At 38.9% G+C, this 22,049-nt stretch overlaps 1 protein-coding gene across 1 annotated transcript in view; it reads left to right on the top strand.

Moving 5' to 3' along the window:
* Positions 1 to 22,049, top strand: part of DPH6 (diphthamine biosynthesis 6) — a 203,589-nt gene that overhangs the window by 90,225 nt on the left and 91,315 nt on the right. The window lies entirely within an intron of this gene.

Below are 22,049 nucleotides of genomic sequence, written 5' to 3' on the forward strand. Positions count from 1 at the left end.
CTTCCATTTGACCTCATCCCATCATCTCTTCTGACTTTAGTTACCACTGATGTACACATTTATATCACCCAATTCTTTGAGCTCCATACTCGAATGTCTGCTGAGCAGGTCTCATTGATTGACCAAAGACTCATAAAGCGTAATGTCCAAAATAGTACACATCATATTCCTCCTCAAATTTGTGTATTTCTTATAAAAGTAATGCCATTTCTCTCCATCAAGTGACCAAGTCAAAATATTGAGAACTTTCTGGATTTATTTCTCAGTCACATGCCACCAAAATCTGTTAATCTTTTCTTATATCAAAAATATGCCTTTTCATTATCATCATCATAAACACTGCCTTACTTTAGACTTCCATCATTTCTTATCTAGATTTCTTTAGGGTTCCCTCAGTAGTTATTTTGCTTCTGTACACCTTTCCAGTCAATATTCCTAGTCATTTAAAAATGTAAAGCCAGTTGTGCAAGCGTGTTAAGTATTTAGCATTTGGCACTCACTTGGCAAGATTAATATTGTTAAAATGACCATACTACTCAAAGCAGTTTATAGATTCAGTGCAGCCCTATAAAAATTCCAGTGGTGTCTTTTGTAGAAGTAGGAAAAAAAATCCTAAAATTTGTATGAAACTACAAAAATTTCCCAAATAGCCAAAGCAATCTTGAGAAAGAACAAATATGGAGGCAAACTATATTGCACAATAGTAGTAATCAAAACAATATGGTGTTGGCATAAAACAGACACATAGATTAATACAATAGAATAGAAAACTCAGAAATAAACTTGTGCATATATCATCTATTAATTTTTGACAAAAGAGCCAAGAATGTACAATGGGCAAAGAATAATCTCTTCAACAAATGGCAGTGAGAAAACTAATTAGCCACATGCAATAGGATGAAACTGGACCCCTCTGTTACACCATACATAAAAATCAACTCAAAATGTATTAAAGACTTGAATGTAAGATCTGAAACTGGTTAAATTCCTAGACGATAAACTCCTAGACACTCATCTTAGCAATGATTTTTTTTGACATGATACGAAAAGCAAAGACAGCAGGAGCAAAACTAAACATGTGGGTCTCCATAAGTTAAGAAGTTCTGTTCAACCTCAGAAATCTCAACAAAGTAAAAAGACATTCTATGAAATGGGAAAAAACTATGCGAACTATATGTATTATAAGGGGTTAATATCTGAAGTATACAAGGAACTCAAACAACTCAATACCCCCCAAAAAATTAAAACTAAAAAAAGAAAAACAACAGTAGCCCAATTTAAAAAATGGGCAAAAGACCTGAAGAGACATTTTCCAAGAAGACATGAATGGCCAGAAATATATGAAAAGGTGCTCAAAATCACTAATTATCAGGGAAATACAAACCAAAATCACTGTGAAATATTACTTCACACCTGTTAGGATTATCTATTATCAAAAAGATAAGAATGAGGCAAAGGATATGGAGAATATGGAAACTTGTACAGTGTTGATGGTCTTATATGTTGAACAGCCACTATGAAAAGCAATGTGGAAGGGTCTCAAAAAATTAAATATAGAACTGTCATATGATCCAGCGATTCTGCTTCCAGGTATAAATCCAAAGGATGTGAAATCATTATCTCTGAAAGTATCTGTATTCTCAAGTTCATTGCACTTTTATTCAGAATAACTAAGGTCTGGAAACAACCTAAGTACCGTTGATTGTTGTTCAGTCACTCAGTCGTGTCCTACTCTGCAACCCCATGGATTGCAGCATGCCAGGCTTCCCTCTCCTTCACCAGCTCCTCCTCTGTCATCCCCTTCTCCTCCTGCTTTCAGTCTTTCCCAGCATCAGGGTCTTTTCCACTGAGTCAGTTTTTTGCATCAGTGGCCAAAGTAGTGGAGCTTCAGCTTCAGCATCAGTCCTTCCAGTGAATTCAGGGTTGATTTCCTTTAGGATTGACTTGTTTGATTCCTTGCAGTCCAAGGGACTCTCAAGAGTCTTCTCCAACAACACAGTTCAAAAATATCTATTCTTCGGGCCTCAGCCTTCTTTATGGTCCAACTCTCACATACATCTGTAGGTGACTACTAGAGAAACCATAGCTTTGACTATATGGACCTTTGTCAGCAAAGTAATGTCTTCGATTTTTAATATGCTGTCTAGGTCATATGGATCTTTATGTTGAACATTTTAAACATCTTACAATTTTGCCTGTTAATTATTCCTCAGTGAAGCTGGAATAATTAAAAAACATAAAATACAACAATCCCCATTTATATAAGTTGCATTTTAAACTTTTTTTTAATTTATTTTTTTTAATTTTACAATATTATATTGGTTGGTTTTGCCATACATTGACATGAATTCGCCCCAGGTGTACATGAGTTCCCCCTCCTGAACCCCCCTCTCACCTCCCTCCTCCCTTTATCCTCCCTCTGGGTCATCCCCGCACACCAGCCCCGAGTATCCTGTAACATGCATTGACCCTGAACTGCTGATTCGTTTCACATATGACAACATACATGTTTCAATGTCATTCTCTCAAATCATCCCACCCTCACCCTCTCCCACAAAGTCCCAAAGACTGTTGGATACAACTGTGTCTCTTTTGCTGTCTCGTATACAGGGTTATATTTCCATCTTTCTAAATTCCGTATATATGTGTTAGTATACTGTATTGGTGCGTTTCTTTCTGTCTTACTTCACTCTGTATAATAGGCTCCAGTTTCATCCACCTTATTAGAACTGATTCAAATGTATTCTTTTTAATGGCTGAATAATACTCCATTGTGTATATGTACCAAAGCTTTCTTATCCATTCGTCTGCAGATGGACATCTAGGTTGCTTCCATGTCCTGGCTATTATAAACAGTGCTGCGATGAACATTGGAGTACATGTGTCTCTTTCAATTCTGGTTTCCTCGGTGTGTATGCCCAGGAGTGCGATCGCTGGATCATATGGCAGTTCTATTTCCAGTTTTTTGAGGAATCTCCACACTGTTCTCCATAGTGGCTGTACTAGTTTGCATTCCCACCAACAGTGTAAGAGGGTTCCCTTCTCTCCACACCCTCTCCAGCACTTATTGCATGTAGACTTTTGGATAGCAGCCATTCTGACTGGTGTGAAATGGTATCTCATTGTGGTTTTGATTTGCATTTCTCTGATGATGAGGGATGTTGAGCATTTTTTCATGTGTTTGTTAGCCATCTTTATGTCTTCTTTGGAGAAATGTCTGTTTGGTTCTTTGGCCCATTTTTTGATTGGGTCATTTATTTTTCTGGAATTGAGCTGCAGGAGCTGCTTGTATAATTTGGAGATTAATCCTTTATCAGTTGCTTCATTTGCTATTATTTTCTCCCATTGTGAAGGCTGTCTTTTCACCTTACTTATAGTTTCCTTTGCTGTGCAGAAGCTTTTGATTTTAAATAGGTCCCATTTGTTTATTTTTGCTTTTATTTCCAATATTCTGGGAGGTGGGTCTTGGAGGATCCTGCTGTGATTTATGTTGGAGAGTGTTTTGCCTACGTTCTCCTCTAGGAGTTTTATAGTTTCTGGTCTTACATTTAGCTCTCTAATCCATTTTGAGTTTATTTTGGTGTATGGTGTTAGGAAGTGTTCTAGTTTCATTCTTTTCCAAGTGGCTGACCAGTTTTCCCAACACCACTTGTTAAAGAGACTGTCTTTTCTCCATTGTACATTCTTGCCTCCTTTGTCAAAGATAAGGTGTCCATAGGTGCGTGGATTTGTCTCTGGGCTTTCTATTTTGTTCCATTGATCTATATTTCTGTCTTTATGCCAGTACCATACTGTCTTGATGACTGTGGCTTTGTAGTAGACCCTGAAGTCCGGCAGGTTAATTCCCCCAGTTCCATTCTTCTTCCTCAAGATTGCTTTGGCTATTCGAGGTTTTTTGTATTTCCATACAAATTGTGAGATTATTTGTTCTAGTTCTGTGAAAAATATTGTTGGTAGCTTGATAGGGATTGCATTGAATGTATAAATTACTTTGGGTAGTATGCTCATTTTTACAATATTTATGCTTCCAATCCACGAACACGGTATATTTTTCCATCTATTAGTGTCCTCTTTGATTACTTTAACTGGTGTTTTATAGTTTTCTATGTACAAGTCTTTTGTTTCCTTAGGTAGATATATTCCTAAGTATCTAATTCTTTTCGTTGCAACAGTGAATGAAATAGTTTCCTTAATTTCTCTTTCTATTTTCTCATTATTAGTGTATAGGAATGCAAGGGATTTCTGTGTGTTGATTTTATATCCTGCAACTTTACTGTAATCATTGATTAGCTCTAGTAGTTTTCTGGTAGAGTCTTTAGGGTTTTCTGTGTAGAGGATCATGTCATCAGCGAACAGTGAAAGCTTTACTTCTTCTTTTCCAATTTGTATTCCTTTTATGTCTTTTTCTGCTCTGATTTCTGTGGCCAAAACTTCCAGAACTATGTTGAAGAGTAGTGGTGAGAGTGGGCACCCTTGTCTTGTTCCTGATTTTAGGGGAAATGCTTTCAGTTTTTCACCATTGAGGATAATGTTTGCTGTGGGTTTGTCATATATAGCTTTTATTATGTTGAGGTTTGTCCCTTCTATTCCCACTTTCTGGAGGGTTTTTATCATAAATGGATGTTGAATTTTGTCGAAGGCTTTCTCTGCATCTATTGAGATAATCATATGATTTTTATTTTTCAGTTTGTTAATGTGGTGTATTACGTTGATTGATTTGCGGATATTGAAGAATCCTTGCATTCCTGGGATGAAGCCCACTTGGTCATGATGTATGATCTTCTTAATGTGTTGTTGGATTCTGATTGCTAGAATTTTGTTAAGGATTTTTGCATCTATGTTCATCAGTGATATTGACCTGTAGTTTTCTTTTTTTGTGGGGTCTTTACCAGGTTTTGGGATTAGGGTGATGATGGCCTCATAGAATGAGTTTGGAAGTTTCCCTTCCTCAGCTATTTTCTGGAAGAGTTTGAGTAGAATAGGTGTTCAGTCAGTCAGTTCAGTCGCTCAGTCGTGTCCGACTCTCCGCGACCCCATGAATCACAGCACGCCAGGCCTCCCTGTCCATCACCAACTCCTGGAGTATACTCAAACTCATGTCCACAGAGTCGGTGATGCCATCCAGCCATCTGATTCTCCGTCGTCCCCTTCTCCTCCCGCCCCCAACCTTTCCCAGCATCAGAGTCTTTTCCAGAATAGGTGTTAGCTCTTCTCTAAATTTTTGGTAGAATTCAGCTGTGAAGCCATCTGGACCTGGGCTTTTGTTTGCTGGGAGATTTTTGATTACAGTTTCAATTTCCGTGCTTGTGATGGGTTTGTTCAGATTTTCTATTTCTTCCTGGTTCAGTTTTGGAAAGTTGTACTTTTCTAGGAATTTGTCCATTTCTTCCACGGTATTCATTTTATTGCCATATAATTGCTGATAGTATTCTCTAATAATCCTTTGTATTTCTGTGTTGTCAGTTGTGATCTCTCCATTTTCATTTCTAATTTTATTGATTTGGTTCTTCTCCCTTTGTTTCTTGATGAGTCTGCCTAGTGGTTTGTCAATTTTATTTACCTTCTCAAAGAACCAGCTTTTGGCTTTGTTGTTTTTTGCTATGGTCTCTTTTGTTTCTTTTGCATTTATCGCTGCCCTAATTTTTATGATTTCTTTCCTTCTACTGACCCTGGGGTTCTTCATTTCTTCCTTTTCTAGTTGCTTTAGAAGTAGAGTTAGGTTATTTAGTTGACTTTTTTCTTGTTTCTTGAGGTGTGCCTCTATTGCTATGAACTTCCCCCTTAGCACTGCTTTTACAGTGTCCCAGAGGTTTTGGGTTGTTGTGTTTTCATTTTCATTCATTTCTATGCATATTTTGATATCTCTTTTGATTTCTTCTATAATTTGTTCATTATTCAGCAGCGTGTTGTTCATTCTCCATATGTTGGCATTTTTAATAGTTTTTCTCCCGTAATTGAGATCTATTCTTACTGCATTGTGGTCAGAAAAGATGCTTGGAATGATTTCAATTTTTTTGAATTTACCTAGGCTAGATTTATGACCCAGGATGTGATCTATCCTGAAAAAGGTTCTGTGTGCGCTTGAGAAAAAGGTGAAATTCATTGTTTTGGGGTGAAATGTCCTATAGATATCTATTAGGTCTAACTGGTTTATTGTATCATTTAAAGATTGTGTTTCCTTGTTAATTTTCTGTTTAGTTGATCTATCCATAGATGTAAGTGGGGTGTTAAAATCTCCCACTATTATTGTGTTATTGTTAATTTCCCCTTTCATACTTGTTAGTAATTGTCTTACATATTGCGGTGCTCCTATGTTGGGTGCATAAATATTTATAATTGTTATATCTTCTTCTTGGATTGATCCTTTGATCATTATGTAGTTTCCTTCTTTGTCTCTTTTCACAGCCTTTGTTTTAAAGTCTATTTTATCTGATATGAGTATTGCTACTCCTGCTTTCTTTTGGTCTCTATTCGCATGGAATATCTTTTTCCAGCCCTTCACTTTCAGTCTGTATGCGTCCCTCGTTTTGAGGTGGGTCTCTTGTAGATAACATATATGGGGGTTTTGTTTTTGTATCCATTCAGCCAGCCTTTGTCTTTTGGTTGGGGCATTCAACCCATTTACGTTTAAGGTAATTATTGATAAGTACGATCCCGTAGCCATTTTCTTTATTGCTTTGGGTTCAATTTATACACTCTTTCTGTGTTTCCTGTCTAGAGAAGATCCTTTAGCATTTGTTGGAGAGCTGGTTTGGTGATGCTGAATTCCCTCAGCTTTTGCTTGTCTGTAAAGCTTTTGATTTCTCCTTCATATTTGAATGAGATCCTTGCTGGGTATAGTAATCTGGGCTGTAGGTTATTTTCTTTCATCACTTTAAGTATGTCTTGCCATTCCCTCCTGGCCTGAAGAGTTTCTGTTGAAAGATCAGCTGTTATCCTTATGGGAATCCCCTTATGTGTTATTTGCTGCTTTTCCCTTGCTGCTTTTAATATTTGTTCTTTGTGTTTGATCTTCGTTAATTTGATTAATATGTGTCTTGGAGTATTTCGCCTTGGGTTTATCCTTTTGGGGACTCTCTGGGTTTCTTGGACTTGGGTGATTATTTCTTTCCCTATTTTAGGGAAGTTTTCAACTGTTATCTCCTCAAGTATTCTCTCATGGTCTTTCTTTTTGTCTTCTTCTTCTGGGACTCCTATGATTCGAATGTTGGAGCGTTTAACATTGTCCCAGAGGTCTCTAATATTGTCCTCATTTCTTTTAATTCTTTTTTCTCTTTTTCCTCTCTGTTTCATTTATTTCTACAATTCTATCTTCTAGCTCGCTTATCCTATCTTCTGCCTCTGTTATTCTACTGTTTGTTCCCTCCAGAGTGTTTCTGATCTCATCTATTGCATTATTCATTGTATATTGACTCTTTTTTATTTCTTCTAAGTCCTTATTAAATCTTTCTTCCATCTTCTCAATCCTTTTCTCCAGGTTATTTATCTGTAACTCCATTTTGCTTTCAAGATTTTGAATCATTTTCACCATCAAAATTCGAAATTCTTTATCAGGTAAATTCCCTATATCTTCTTCTTTTGTGTTGGTGGGCAATTATCTTGTTCCTTTACTTGCTGGGTATTTCTCTGCCTCTTCATCTTGCTTATATTGCTTTGCTTGGGGTGGCCTTTCCCTCTTCTTGCAGTTTGTGGAGTTCTCTTTATTATGTAGTTTCTTCGCTGTGTGTGGGGTTGGACGGGGGACTTGTCTGGGTTCCCTGGTTAGGGAAGCATGTGTCGGTGTTCTGGTGGGTGGAGCTGGATTTCTTCTCTCTCCTTTCGAAGACAGTGGGCTGCTTTTCTGGGTGTCTGATGTCCTCTGCCAGTATTCAGAAGTTGTTTTGTGGACTTTACTCCGCGTTCAAATGTTCTTTTGATGAATTTGTGGGGGAGAGAGTGGTCTCACTGTGTTATCCCTCCGCCATCTTGTTCCTTCCTGCCCAGAACACTGGATTCTTATATTCCACTTGGTCGTGGAGTATCTCTTCACAGCTGCTCCAGCAAGGTCCAGGTGCTGTACCTTACCTTGGACGAGGGGTATCTCCTCAAGGCCGCCCCTCCTGCTTTCAATGTGGAGCAGCTCTTCTCGGCCCTCCGGTGCCCAAGCAGCCACCGCTTCCTGGACGTGGTACAGCTCCTCTCGGCCACTGCCCTAACCCTGGGCGCAGGGTAGCTCCTCTCAGCCACGATTCTGCACGTGGTCGGTTGCACCAGAGCCCGGCGTCTCTTGCATCTGCTCCACCGGAGCCGGGCGTCTCTCGCATCTGCGTCGCCGGAGCCAGGCGTCTCTCGCGTCTGCGCCGCCGGAGCCGGGCGTCTCTCGCGTCTGCTATAAGTTGCATTTTAAACATTCAGTTTAGTTCAGTTCAGTCATTCAGTCGTGTCCCACTCTTTGCGACTGCATGAATCACAGCATGCCAGGCCTCCCTGTCCATCACCAACTCCCAGAGTTCACTCAAACTCACGTCCATAGAGTCGGTGATGCCACCCAGCTGTCTCATTCTCTGTCGTGCCCTTCTCCTCCTGCCCCCAATCCCTCCCAGCATCAGAGTCTTTTCCAGTGAGTCAACTCTTCACATGAGGTGGCCAAAGTATTGGTGTTTCAGCTTAAGCATCAGTCCTTCCAATGAACACCCAGGATTGAGCTCCTTGAGAATGGACTGGTTGGATCTCCTTGTAGTCCAAGGGACTCTCAAGAGTCTTCTCCAACACCACAGTTCAAAAGCATCAATTCTTCGGCGATCAGCTTTCTTCACAGTCCAACTCTTACATCCATACGTGACCACTGGAAAAACCATAGCCTTGACTAGGCGGAACTTGGTTGGCAAAGTAGTGTCTCTGCTTTTTAACATGCTATCTAGGTTGGTCATAACTTTCCTTCCAAGGAGTAATCGTCTTTGAATTTCATGGCTGCAATCAGCATCCACAGTGACTTTGGAGCCCAAGAAAATAAAAGCCTGACACTGTTTCCACTGTTTTTCCATCTATTTCCCATGAAGTGATGGGACCAGATGCCATGATCTTTGTTTTCTGAATGTTGAGCTTCAAGCCAACCTTTTCATTCTTCTCTTTCACTTTCCTCAAGAGTCTTTTTAGTTCCTCTTCACTTTCTGCCATAAGGGTGGTGTCATCTGCATATGTGAGGTTATTGATATTTCTCCTGACAATCTTGATTCCAGCTTGTGCTTCTTCCAGCCCAGAGTTTCTCATGATGTTCTCTGCATATAAGTTAAATAAGCAGGGTAACAATATACAACCTTGACGTACTCCTTTTCCTATTTAGAACCAGTCTGTTGTTTCGTGTCCAGTTCTAACTTTTGCTTCCTGACCTGCATACAGTTTTCTCAAGAGACAGGTCAGGTGGTCTGGTATTCCCATCTCTTTCAGAATTTTCCACAGTTGATTGTGATCCACACAGTCAAAGGTTTTGGCATGGTCAATGAAGCAGAAATAGATGTTTTCTGGAACTCTCTTGCTTTTTCCATGATCCAGCAGATGTTGGCAATTTAATCTCTGGTTGCTCTTACTTAGGAGCTTAGGAAATGAGTTTAGAAAGCAACTTTTAAACAGGTTAAACAGTTGCTACCAAACTGACTTCTTTATAAATGAATAGTTCTTGATTGTTTCTTTATTCTTCCCACAAAGAGTAACATTTCATCCTTTATTCATGGTGTTGTTGTTAAAGAGTTTCACAGAAGTCCTCAAAATGTCACCTTCTCAGCAGGTTGAATATTCTTGGAAACCCAAGGAGGGAAGAATTGTTCCAGAGTTCAGTTTTATTTCAGGTTGAATTTGGCCTAGGTTGACAGGCTATGTATGAATTTGTCTATTGAGGTTGGAAGACACTCCAGGTAGCAAATGACAGGTTTATTCCAAAAACTAGGAGTGTGATACTGTTAACAACTAGGATGGAAACTCAAAAGTAAAAGAAATCACTTTAGTGTTAAAATGGAAATAAATGACAAATGATTATGATAATCTACAGTTTCTTTGTCAAATGATTTCCTTAACAACTTTTTCCCTGTTTAATTGAGAAAGCTCACAAAGGGAGATAATAATGTTACAAATTAGTGACCTAGTACACTGTCATGAGCTTACTGTTTAATGGCAGAACACCAGATGGTGATCATTTCCCATTTTGGAAATGGTTTATATTGATGACACTAAGAAAAACAATAATAAGTCAAACAAAAATTTTAGTCAGATGCCTGAATATATCTCTTGGCAATTCTCAATGTCACTTTCAGAATTATTTCATATAAAAGAGTATTCATTTCTTTGGCTATTTTTCTTAACCTGGACTTGTGTAAATCTACTGAAGTGAAGAATTAAAAGTTTAAGGAAAAATCATCTAGTACTTTACTGACCACATAAATTTCTCGTTTAATTATCCAGTCCCCAGAATATCATTGGCATTCACAAATGTTTCTTATTTAATAATGTCACATTGCCAGAAATCCAAATATCACCACTCAGAGCTATAATGCAAGTGTGCTTCTTTAATGAATGGTTCATATTTAAAATGTTAGAATGCCTTTCAGATGAAAAACATTTTGAATTCAGCAGATCATTTTTTTCTCAACAGGCAGGAACTCATTAGCAGAATAATACTGGTAACTGAAGCATTTTTCAAAGAAAATAATATCCCCGATAAATGCAAGCTGCATATCTTCTCATCTTTGGAATAAACAGGCCTAGTTTTCATTTGTAAAAAGGGACAGCTTGTTTTCATCACATTGTACATTTTAAACATCTTAATTTTATTTGTCAATTATATCTCAATAAAGCTATAACTTTTAAAAAACATAAAAAATAATAATCCTCATTTGTAGAAGTTGCATTTTAAAAGTTGGTTGAAAAATTTATGTTGTTGGCTTTGTGAGTCAACTGCCCAGTGTGAAGATAAGTGAATATTGAGTGAATAAACCTAATTTGGGTCTAGATTTCTACCTTTAAAGCTTCCTTCTAAGCTTGTAATTTTCACTGCTACCATATGACAGAGGGTATGCTGTCTTCATCCCAGTCTCTGTATTCTGTGCCTTTTAACTGTTGCATGGTAGAGCTTTGCATGTAAATGAGGACACAGTAGGTACATTTCATAGCAAAAGTCCATTTCTGTCCTTGTGTGTCTGTGTTCCTCATGCCTTAGGGTGTTGATTTTAAAAGACGTAGATAAGGCTTAGTAGTTAATTAGACTTTCAGTTCAGTTCAGTCGCTCAGTCGTGTCCGACTCTCTGCGACCCCATGAATCACAGCATGCCAGGCCTCCCTGTCCATCACCAGCTCCCGGAGTTCACTCAAACTCATGTCCATCGAGTCAGTGATGCCATCCAGCCATCTCATTCTCTGTCGTCTCCTTCTGCTCCCGACCCCAATCCCTCCCAGCATCAGAGTCTTTTCCAGTGAGTCAACTCGTCGCATTAGGTGGCCAAAGTATTGGAGTTTCAGCTTTAGCATCAGTCCTTCCAATGAACACCCAGGATTGATCTCCTTTAGAATGGACTGGTTGGATCTCCTTGCAGTCAGTCCAAGGGACTCTCAAGAGTCTTCTCCAGCACCACAATTCAAAAGCATCAGTTCTTCGGCGATCAGCTGTCTTCACAGACCGACTCTCACATCCATACATGACCACGGGAAAAAACATAGCCTTGACTAGACGGACCTTTGTTGGCACAGTAATGTCTCTGCTTTTTAATATACTATCTAGGTTGGTCATAACTTTCCTTCCAAGGAGTAAGCGTCTTAATTTCATGGCTGCAGTCAGCTTCCGCAGTGATTTTGGAGCCCAAAAAAATAAAGTCTGACACTGTTTCCACTCTTTCCCCATCTATTTCCCATGAAGTGATGGGACCAGATGCCATGATCTTTGTTTTCTGAATGTTGAGCTTCAAGCCAACCTTTTTACTCTCCTCTTTCACTTTCCTCAAGAGGCTTTTTAGTTCCTCTTCACTTTCTGCCATAAGGGTGGTGTCATGTGCACATCTGAGGTTATTGATATTTCTCCCGGCAATCTTGATTCCAGCTTGTGCTTCTTCAAGCCTAGTATTCCTCATGATGTTCTCTGCATATAAGTTAAATAATCAGGGTGACAATATACAACCTTGACATACTCCTTTTCCTATTTGGAACCAGTCTGTTGTTCCATGTCCAGTTCTAACTGTTGCTTCCTGACTTGCATACAGGTTTCTCAAGAGGCAGGTCAGGTGGTCTGGTATTCCCATCTCTTTCAGAATTTTCCACAGTTGATTGTGATCCACACAGTCAAAGGCTTTGGCATAGTCAATGAAGCAGAAATAGATGTTTTTCTGGAACTCTCTTGCTTTCTCCATGATCCAGCACATGTTGGCAATTTGATCTCTGGTGCCTCTGCCTTTTCTGAAACCTGCTTGAGCATCTGGAATTTCATGGTTCACGTATTGCTGAAGCCTGGCTTGGAGAATTTTGAGCCTGACTTTACTAGCGTGTGAGATGAGTGCGATTGTGCGATAGTTTGAGCATTCTTTGGCATTGCCTTTGTTTGGGATTGGAATGAAGACTGACCTTTTCCAGTCCTGTGGCCACTGCTGAGTTTTCCAAATTTGCTGGCATATTGAGTACAGCACTTTCACAGCATCATCTTTCAGGATTTGAAATAACTCTACTGGAATTCCATCACCTACACTAGCTTTGTTCATAGTGATGCTTTCTAAGGCCCACTTGACTTCACATTCCAATAAGACTTTAGGACTAGTTTATACTTGAACAAGTCTAATAATTTTATACAGCCCAAACCTGATACAAAACCTTGGATCAGGCCTCAACTGGGCCCATAGAAGCTACATGGAGCTCTCAGGGCAGCTCTTCACCCAGCAGAGGAATCTTACTTTCTGGAGAACCAGGCCCAAGCCAAAAGCAGTAAGCCTCCCAGGAGTCACAGAAGAATGGTCCCAGGTTAGCATAGGACCCACTTCTGTGGCCCTAACAGATTAATATGTTCTTTTTTTTTTTTTTAAGATTATTGACTACTGTTTGCTATAGAAGATTTGATCACACAATTAGATACCAAATGGAGATAAATAGGTGTATGTCGATTTGTTAGCTGATAAATTATATACATTTCTTTTTAGAACCAGGTTTGTTTCTTTGAAGAAAAAAATTTGGTGGATTTTGTACACAAACCCTATTTGAAGGAGGAAGACAGTAGAAGCTGTTATCTATTTTCTTATGATCATAAAGGGCAAAGAACCAACATTTCTGACTGTTTCATGTTTGGAATATAATTTTTTTGGAGGATAATTGCTTTACAATATTATATTGGTTTCTGCCATACATAAACTTGAATCAGCCATGGTATACATATGTCCCCTCCCTCCTGAATCCCCCTGCAATCTCCCACCCCATCTCACCCCTCTAAGGCTGTCACAGAGCACTGGGTTGAGCTTCCTATGTCACACAGAAAATCCCCACTTGCTGTCTGTTTAAAATATAGTTTTGTATATGTTTCCATACTTTTCTATCCATTTGCCCCACCCTCTCCTCCCCTCACTGTGTCCACAAGTCTGTTCTCTTTATCTGCATCTCCATTGTTTTCCTGAAAATGGGTTCATCAGTACTTTCTAGATTCCATATGCATGCATTAATATACAATATTTGTCTTTCTCTAACTTACTTCACTCTGTATAATAGGCTTTAGATTCATCTACCTCATTAAGACTGATTCAAATGCATTCTTTTTTATAGCTAAGTAATATTCCAATGTATATATGTACCACAATTTCTTTATCCATTCATCTGTTGATGGGCATTTAGGTTGCTTCCATGTCCTAGCTATTATAAAAAGTGCTGCAACGAACATTGGGATACATGCATCTCTTTCAATTACATTTTTTTTTAAAGTATTTTCTAATCTCATCCCCCCAGAAAGATTCTTTTCTTTGTGTTCCATTATATGGACTTATATCACCTATTTTACTTAATTTCTCAGTGTGTCCATTCTCTTGCATCCCTCACCACTAGATTTTAATTTCTTAAGGTTAACATCTGTGCTTTTTTCAAATGTGTTTCAGCCTTCCTGGTGTAGGACCTGTCACACAATAGGCCTGTATAAATTGCTGCAAAATAAACACATGAATAATTTTGTCTGCCAGCTTACCAGCTCACAGGATGAGTACATATATGCATATATGGGTTTTAATAAATTTTCCCCTAATTGAAAAGGTAAATACATTGTAAAAACGTTTGAGGAAATATAAAGTTAGAAATAAAATAGCAAAAAATGAACTACTATTCAGAGTTACGCATTATTTCAATTTGGTCTATTTCTGGTCTCCAGAATTTAAAAATATATTCTGAGAAGCACGTTTGACCCTCTGTAATCAGACATTGGATTCTTAAACAAGAGTGGTGATGTATTGATATATTTGTCCTTTCTGAACATACAAGCTGGGTGTACAAATAGTAATAATGAAGCTATGTTTTGTACCAGTTTATGTGTATGTGTATGTGTTTGTTTTTGCAAGTGACCTCTCTATTGTACCCTTCCCTGTTGGCTCAGAGAGTAAATAATCTGCCTTTAATGTGGGAGATTTGGGTTTGATCTCTGGGTCAGGAAGATCCCCCGGAGAAGCAAACGGCAACCCAATCCAGTATTCTTGCCTGGAGAATCACATGCACAGAGGAGCTTGGGGCACTGTAGTCCATGGGGTCACAAAGAGTCTGGATATGGCTGAGCAACTAACATTTTACTCTCTCTGTTGTTGCAGTTGGTGAGGTAGGTCAGATAGCTGCCTGGACTAGCTCCCCAGCAGTCTTGCCATTGTGCTTCATATTGACAAAATTGTGGAAAACAGTGATCTAAGCAACAAATAAGCTTGTAATGTCTGCTTGGCTAATCTAGTCATTGTATTTATAACTATTACCTGACATGTACATTGTTTTATTAAGGTATTCTCTCTTTAGAGAGAATGTGTGTATGTTATTATATCTAAATGCTGCACCATTTTACATAAGAGACTTGAGCATCCTAGGATTCTGATATCCACAGTGGGGTCCTGGAATCAATCCTCCTCACATACAAAGGAACAGCTGTACTCAGGTACTCAAGAGAGTTTAGAGAAAGATGGAGGTGCTGTCAGCATACAGGAGAACTTGAGGCCACAGAAACAAATAAGAACCTTAAGAAGCAGGGCACAGAGTGAGAAGGGGACTCAGCATATGACCCTGAGGGTGCGATGACTTGTAGGAAGCACACACACATTGTTAATTTACCAACTTTTCCCCCAAATGATATGAGTTATAGATTAGGACCTGAGCTTAGCTCTGTATTTTCTACAGAGTAGATTGACTATCTGCTAGATTTTTACCTTTTAAAGATCTGTTTTGCCTTTCTTCAAAATTAGTAGTATGTTCTGAATGATAAGGATTCAACAAAAGTCTTACTTAATCTTTGGATTATTCAGGGCTCACTAGGTTTGAAAAGTTTGTAACTGGACTGTAGAGTTGGTTGTCAAGGGTTGTGTATTAGTCAGGATTCTCCAGAGAAACAGGACCGATAGAATATATAAAGATATATGGAAAGAGATTTGTTTTGAGGGGTTAGTTCATCTGATTATGGAAGCGGAGAAGTCCCATGCTGTGCCACTGGCAGGCTGGGGGCCTAAAAAAATATGATATAGTTCCAATCCAAACCCAAAAGCTTGAGAACAAGGGGACTAGTGTTGTAAATCTCAGTCTGAGTCCAAAAGCCCTAGAACTGGGAACACTGATGTCTGAGGACAGAAGGAGGATGTCCCAGCTCAAGCGAGTAAATGTGCCCTTCGTCTACATTTTTGTTCTGTTCAGGCCCTCAAGAGATTGGACGATGCTCACCTGCATTGGTTAGGGCTATCTTCCTTACCCAGTCTATCACTTCAAATCATAATCTCTTCCAGAAACATCCTCACAGAAATGATGTTTTATCAGCAATCTAGGTACTCCTTAGCCTGGTCAAATTCACACATAAAATTAACTATTACAAGTTGGGGAAGCTTTGTTAAAAAGTAATAATGAGCAAGAGATTAAAGCCCAGGAATGAAGGGCTTTGTCTGTCAAGTTAGGCCTTTATCTAGTTGTAGTAGTAGTAACAGTAGTGGTGGTAGTTTAGTAGTACTAGTAGAAGGAATAATTGAAATAGTATTAGAATAATATTAGTAATAATAAAGAAGATTTATAGTGATAGAAGAAAGTATTTACTGAGCACTTACTAGATGCTTGTCACTGTTATTTTTCTGTATTATTTTCCTCAGTGTTCATAACCCTAGAAAACAGAGCTATAATTATCTTCTTGGTTAGAGCTAATAATTACCTATAATTATATAGATAAGGAAACTGAGACACAGAGAAATTATATAACTTGTTCAAAATCACAGATCTAAATAGGTAATAGGACTGAATTTCTAATGGGTAGTAGTAATGATGATTGTTGAAAAAAAATGTAACTAATAATCTTTATTTAGGTAGGCTTCAGTTTAGTTCAGTTCAGTCGCTCAGTCATGTCCGACTCTTTGAGACCCCATGAATCACAGCATGCCAGGCCTCCCTGTCCATCACCAACTCCCGGAGTTCACTCAAACTCATGTCCATCGAGTCGGTGATGCCATCCAGCCATCTCATTCTCTGTTGTCCCTTTCTCCTCCCGCCCCCAATCCTTCCCAGCATCAGAGTCTTTTCCAGTGAGTCAACTCTTTGCATGAGGTAGCCAAAGTATTGGAATTTCAGCTTTAGCATCAGTCCTTCCAATGAACACCCAGGATTGATCTCCTTTAGAATGGACTGGCTGGATCTCCTTGCAGTCCAAGGGACTCTCAAGAGTCTTCAATTCTTTGGCGATCAGCTTTCTTCACAGTCCAACTCTCACATCCATACATGACCACGGGAATAACCATAGCCTTGACTAGACGGACCTTTGTTGGCAGAGTAATGTCTCTGCGTTTTAATATACTATGTAGGTTGGTCATAACTTTCCTTCCAAGGAGTAAGTGTCTTTTAATTTAGTATTGAAGAATTGGAGAAGGCAATGGCACCCCACTTTGCCTGGAAAGTCCCATTCATGGAGGAGCCTGGTGGGCTGCAGTCCATGGGGTCCCAAAGAGTCGGACACGACTGAGCAACTTCACTTTCGCTTTTCACTTTCATGCATTGGAGAAGGAAATGGCAATCCACTCCATTGTTCTTGCCTGGAGAATCCCAGGGATGGCGGAGCCTGGTGGGCTGCTGTCTGTGGGATCACACAGAGTTGGACACGACTGAAGTGACTTAGCAGCAGTATTGAAGAATAGCCAAATTTAGCTGGGTATATAATTCTAGAACTGATTAATTCAATATTATGAAATAGAAAATGAGAGATAGAAATAGAAAATTCCAGAGACTTCATGTAGATTAAAAGGAAATAATAATTATTTGGGGGTTATGATGAATAATAAATGAGAATTATAGAACATTAACCCATTTTAAATAGATAATAAATGTCAATTATTAAAGTGGCTTGACTTAGTGTGCAAAGGAAAACTTTAATGACTGGTATTTGTTTTCATGATTTATTGAGAAACACACACAGACACACACGTATATATAATATTAAAGACCTTATGTTTTCTTTTGACAGAACTTCAGATAAACAATATATGGTATAAGAATATAACTGAAATTTTGATCTTGTTGATATCACTCACTACTCTGTGATCTATGCCATATTTGCATATTATGAGAAACTCTACACTTTGCCGTTTTTCTACTTATACAATGACTTTTATAAAAATAAAGTGGCTAGGAAGGTTAGAGAAAGGTTACAAGCAAATATTCTCACAAAATTGCCTAAATAAGAAAGCAAAAGAAATAGCTCTTTTCCTGGAGAATCTATTTATTTTGAGGAAATTTGGGAAGATATTTCTCTATCATTTTAGAGTGAAATTTTAAATTTGCTTTAATCTTCAAAGACATGAGAGATTCCTGTTGTTCATTTTTGTTTATTTATTATGACATCATTTTAGGACATTCAAGGTTATTTTAGAATATCGCAAAGTATTATGTTTATTTTTATGTGAAATGCTGTTGTTGTACTTTGTAGGTTTTCAAGTTTGGAAAGACCAGAGTGTTAATAAAGAAGTCATCTCTCTGAAGTAGTTTCTTCTGTACTCCATATGTCTAGGATGACTTTTCTTTTATGCCTATTCAGAGAATTTCTATTCAGTTTCTTATTACTACTCAGCCCTAGTCACTTTTTTCATCTGTTTTCTAGATTCAGTTCAGTTTAGTCGCTCAGTCGTGACTGACTCTTTGCGACCCCATGAATCACAGCACGCCAGGCCTCCCTGTTCATCACCAACTCTCGGAGTTCACTCAAACTCATGTCCATTGAGTCGGTGATGCCATCCAGCCATCTCATTCTCTGTCGTCCCCTTCTCCTGCCCCCTATCGCTCCCAGCATCAGACTCTTTTCCAGTGAGTCAGCTCGTCGCATGAGGTGGCCAAAGTATTGCAGTTTCAGCTTTAGCATCAGTCCTTCCAATGAACACCCAGGATTGATCTCCTTTAGAATGGACTGGTTGGATCTCCTTGCAGTCCAAGGGACTCTCAAGAGTCTTCTCCAGCACCATAGTTCAAAAGTATCAATTCTTCGGCTATCAGCTTTCTTCACAGTCCAATTCTCACATCCATACATGACCACTGGAAAAACCATAGCCTTGACTAGACGGACCTTTGTTGGCAGAGTAATGTCTCTACTTTTTAATATACTATGTAGGTTGGTCATAACTTTGCTTCCAAGGAGTAAACGTCTTTGAATTTCATGGCTGCAATCAGCATCTGCAGTGATTTTGGAGCCCAAAAAAATAAAGTCTGGCACTGTTTCCACTCTTTCCCCATCTATTTCTCATGAAGTAATGGGACCAGATGCCATGATCTTTGTTTTCTGAATGTTGAGCTTCAAGCCAACCTTTTCACTCTCCTCTTTCACTTTCATCAAGAGGCTTTTTAGTTCCTCTTCACTTTCTGCCATAAGGGTGGTGTCATCTCCGTATCTGAGGTTTTTGATATTTCTCCCAGAAATCTTGATTCCAGCTTGTGCTTCCTCCAGCCCAGCATTCCTCATGATGTACTCTGCATATAAGTTAACTAATCAGGGTGACAATATACAGCCTTGACGTACTCCTTTTCCTATTTGGAACCAGTCTGTTGTTCCATGTCCACTTCTAACTGTTGCTTCCTGACCTGCATACAGGTTTCTCAAAGGCAGGTCAGGTGGTCTGGTATTCCCATCTCTTGAAGAATTTTCCACAGTTTATTGTGATCCACACAGTCAAAAGCTGTGAGGTTACTGTTCCCTAATTTATACCTGTGTTCTGTATGATTTTTCCCTTACTGTATTATTTTATACTCTTTTAATTAAATCTCATATTAGGCCTGTCCTTCAAAATCCCTGTGTTGTCCATTTCCATCTAGGTACTTGATTGACTTCTTTTAATCCATTCTAGCTTTCATCTGCAAACCTGATCATATTTGAAATTACATTTTTAATGGGTATGCTAGATAGATAGGTTAGCCCTCATCCCCGGGGCATACTGCTGAATATACTGTTGGGTGTTCTGACTTGTAACTGTTGACAAGAATTCATTGTGTCCTTCTCATGTGAGATATATTTATCCTCTATCATCTCTACTTCCTGGATGTTCCTCTGCCAGTCATTCTTTTTTTTAAGATACAGATTAAAATCAATGTATTCCTTTATCTACTTATACCATTGCTTATGATTATACAGTGGAATCCCTTACAATTATACAGTGGAAATAACATATAGATTCAAGAGATTAAATCTGATAGACAGAGTGCCTGATGAGCTATGGACAGAGGTTCATGACATTGTACAGGAGGCAGTGATCAAGCCTATCCCTGAGAAAAAGAAATGCACAAAGGCAAAGTGTTTGCTGAGGAGGTCTTACAAATAGCTGTGAAAAGAAGAGAAGTGAAACACAAAGGAGAAAAGGAAAGATATACCCATTTGAATGCATTTTCCAAAGAATATCAAGGAGAGATAAGAAAGCCTTCCTCAGTGATCATTGCAAAGAAATAGAGGAAAACAATAGAATGGGAAAGACTAGAGATCTCTTCAAGAAAATGAGAGATACCAAGGGAATATTTCATGTAAAGATGAGTACAGTAAAGTACAGAAATGGCATGGAACTAACAGAAGCAGAAGATATTAAGAAGAGGGGGCAAGAATACACAGAAGAGCTATACAGAAAAGATCTTCACGACCCAGATAATCACGATGGTGTGATCACTCACCTAGAACCAGACATCCTGGAATGTGAAGTCAAGTGGGCCTTAGGAAGCATCACTAATAACAAAGCTAGTGGAGGTGATGGAATTCCAGCTGAGCTATTTCAAATCCTAAAAGATGATGCTGTGAAATCGCTGCACTCAATATGCCAGCAAATTTGAAAAACTCAGCATTGGCCACAGGACTGGAAAAGGTCAGTTTTCTTTCCAATCCCAAAGAAAGACAGTGCCAAAGAATGTTCAAACTACTGCACAATTGCACTCTTCTCACATCCTAGCAAAGTAATGCTCAAAATCCTACAAGCCAGGCTTCAACAGTATGTGAACTGTGAACTTCCAGATGGTGAAGCTGGATTTAGAAAAGGCAGAGGAACCAGAGATCAATCTGCCAACATCCACTGGATCATCAAAAAAGCAAGAGAGTTCCAGAAAAACATCTATTTCTGCTTTATTGACTATGCCAAAGCCTTTGACTGTGTCTGCCACAACAAACTCTGGAAAATTCTTCAAGAGATGGGAAAACCAGACCACGTGACCTGCCTCCTGAGAAACCTGTATGTAGGTCAGGAAGCCACAGTTGTAACTGGACATGGAATAATGGACTGCTTCCAGATTGGGAAAGGAGTACGTCAAGGCTTCATATTGTCACCCTACTTATATAACTTATATGCAGGGTACATCATGATAAATGCTGAACTGGATGAAACACAAGCTGGAAACAAGATTTTGAGGAGAAATATCAATAATCTCAGATATGCAAATGACACCTCCCTTACGGAAGAAAGTGAAGAAGAACTAAAGAGCCTCTTGATGAAAGTGAAAGAGGAGAGTGAAAAAACTGGCTTAAAACTCAACTTTCAGAAAACTAAGGTCATGGTGTCCGGTCCCATCACTTCATGGCAAATAGATGGGAAAACAATGGAAACAGTGAGAGACTTTATTTTAGGGACTCCAAAATCACTGCAGATGGTGACTGCAGCCATGAAATTAAAAGACACTTGGTCATTGGAAGGAAAATTATGACCAACCTAGACAGCATATTAAAAAGCAGAGACATTACTTTGCCAACAAAGGTCCATCTAGTCAAAGTTATGGTTTTTCCAGTAGTCATGAATGGATGTGAGAGTTGGACTGTAAAGAAAGCTAAGCACCAAAGAACTGATGCTTTTGAACTGTGGTGTTGGAGAAGACTCTTGAGAGTCGCTTGGACAACAAGGAGATCCAACCAGTCCATCCGAAAGGAAATCAGTCCTTAATATTCATTGGAAGGACTGATACTGAAGCTGAAACTCCAATTGTTTGGCTACCTACTGCAAAGAACTGAGTCATTTGAAAAGACCATGATGCTGGGAAAGATTGAAGATGGGAAGGGAAGGGGACGACAGAGGATGAGACAGTTATATGGTATCACTGACTCAATGCACATGAGTTTGAGTAAACTCTGGAAGTTGGTGATAGACAGGGAGGCCTGGTGTGCTTCAGTCCATGGGGTCTCAGAGTCAGACACAACTGAGCAATTGAAATGAACCATTGGTTCAAGTTTTTTAGTTACTCAATCTGGGAAACATTGTCCTTGAATAGAAATTTCTTAGAAATTTCTGTCAAACATCAGTGAATCTTTAAAGGGATATCAAGTGAGAAAACATTTTGAAAGTGCTGCCTTTATCTTCTCCTTGGGAAATCGTCTCTAGTTATTGGGGGTTTTGGGAAAAAGAATA

Source organism: Moschus berezovskii, chromosome 9 (assembly GCF_049115385.1).
Source record: "Moschus berezovskii isolate FMDL1 chromosome 9, NW_MosBer_1.0, whole genome shotgun sequence".
Taxonomy (NCBI): Eukaryota; Metazoa; Chordata; class Mammalia; order Artiodactyla; family Moschidae; genus Moschus; species Moschus berezovskii.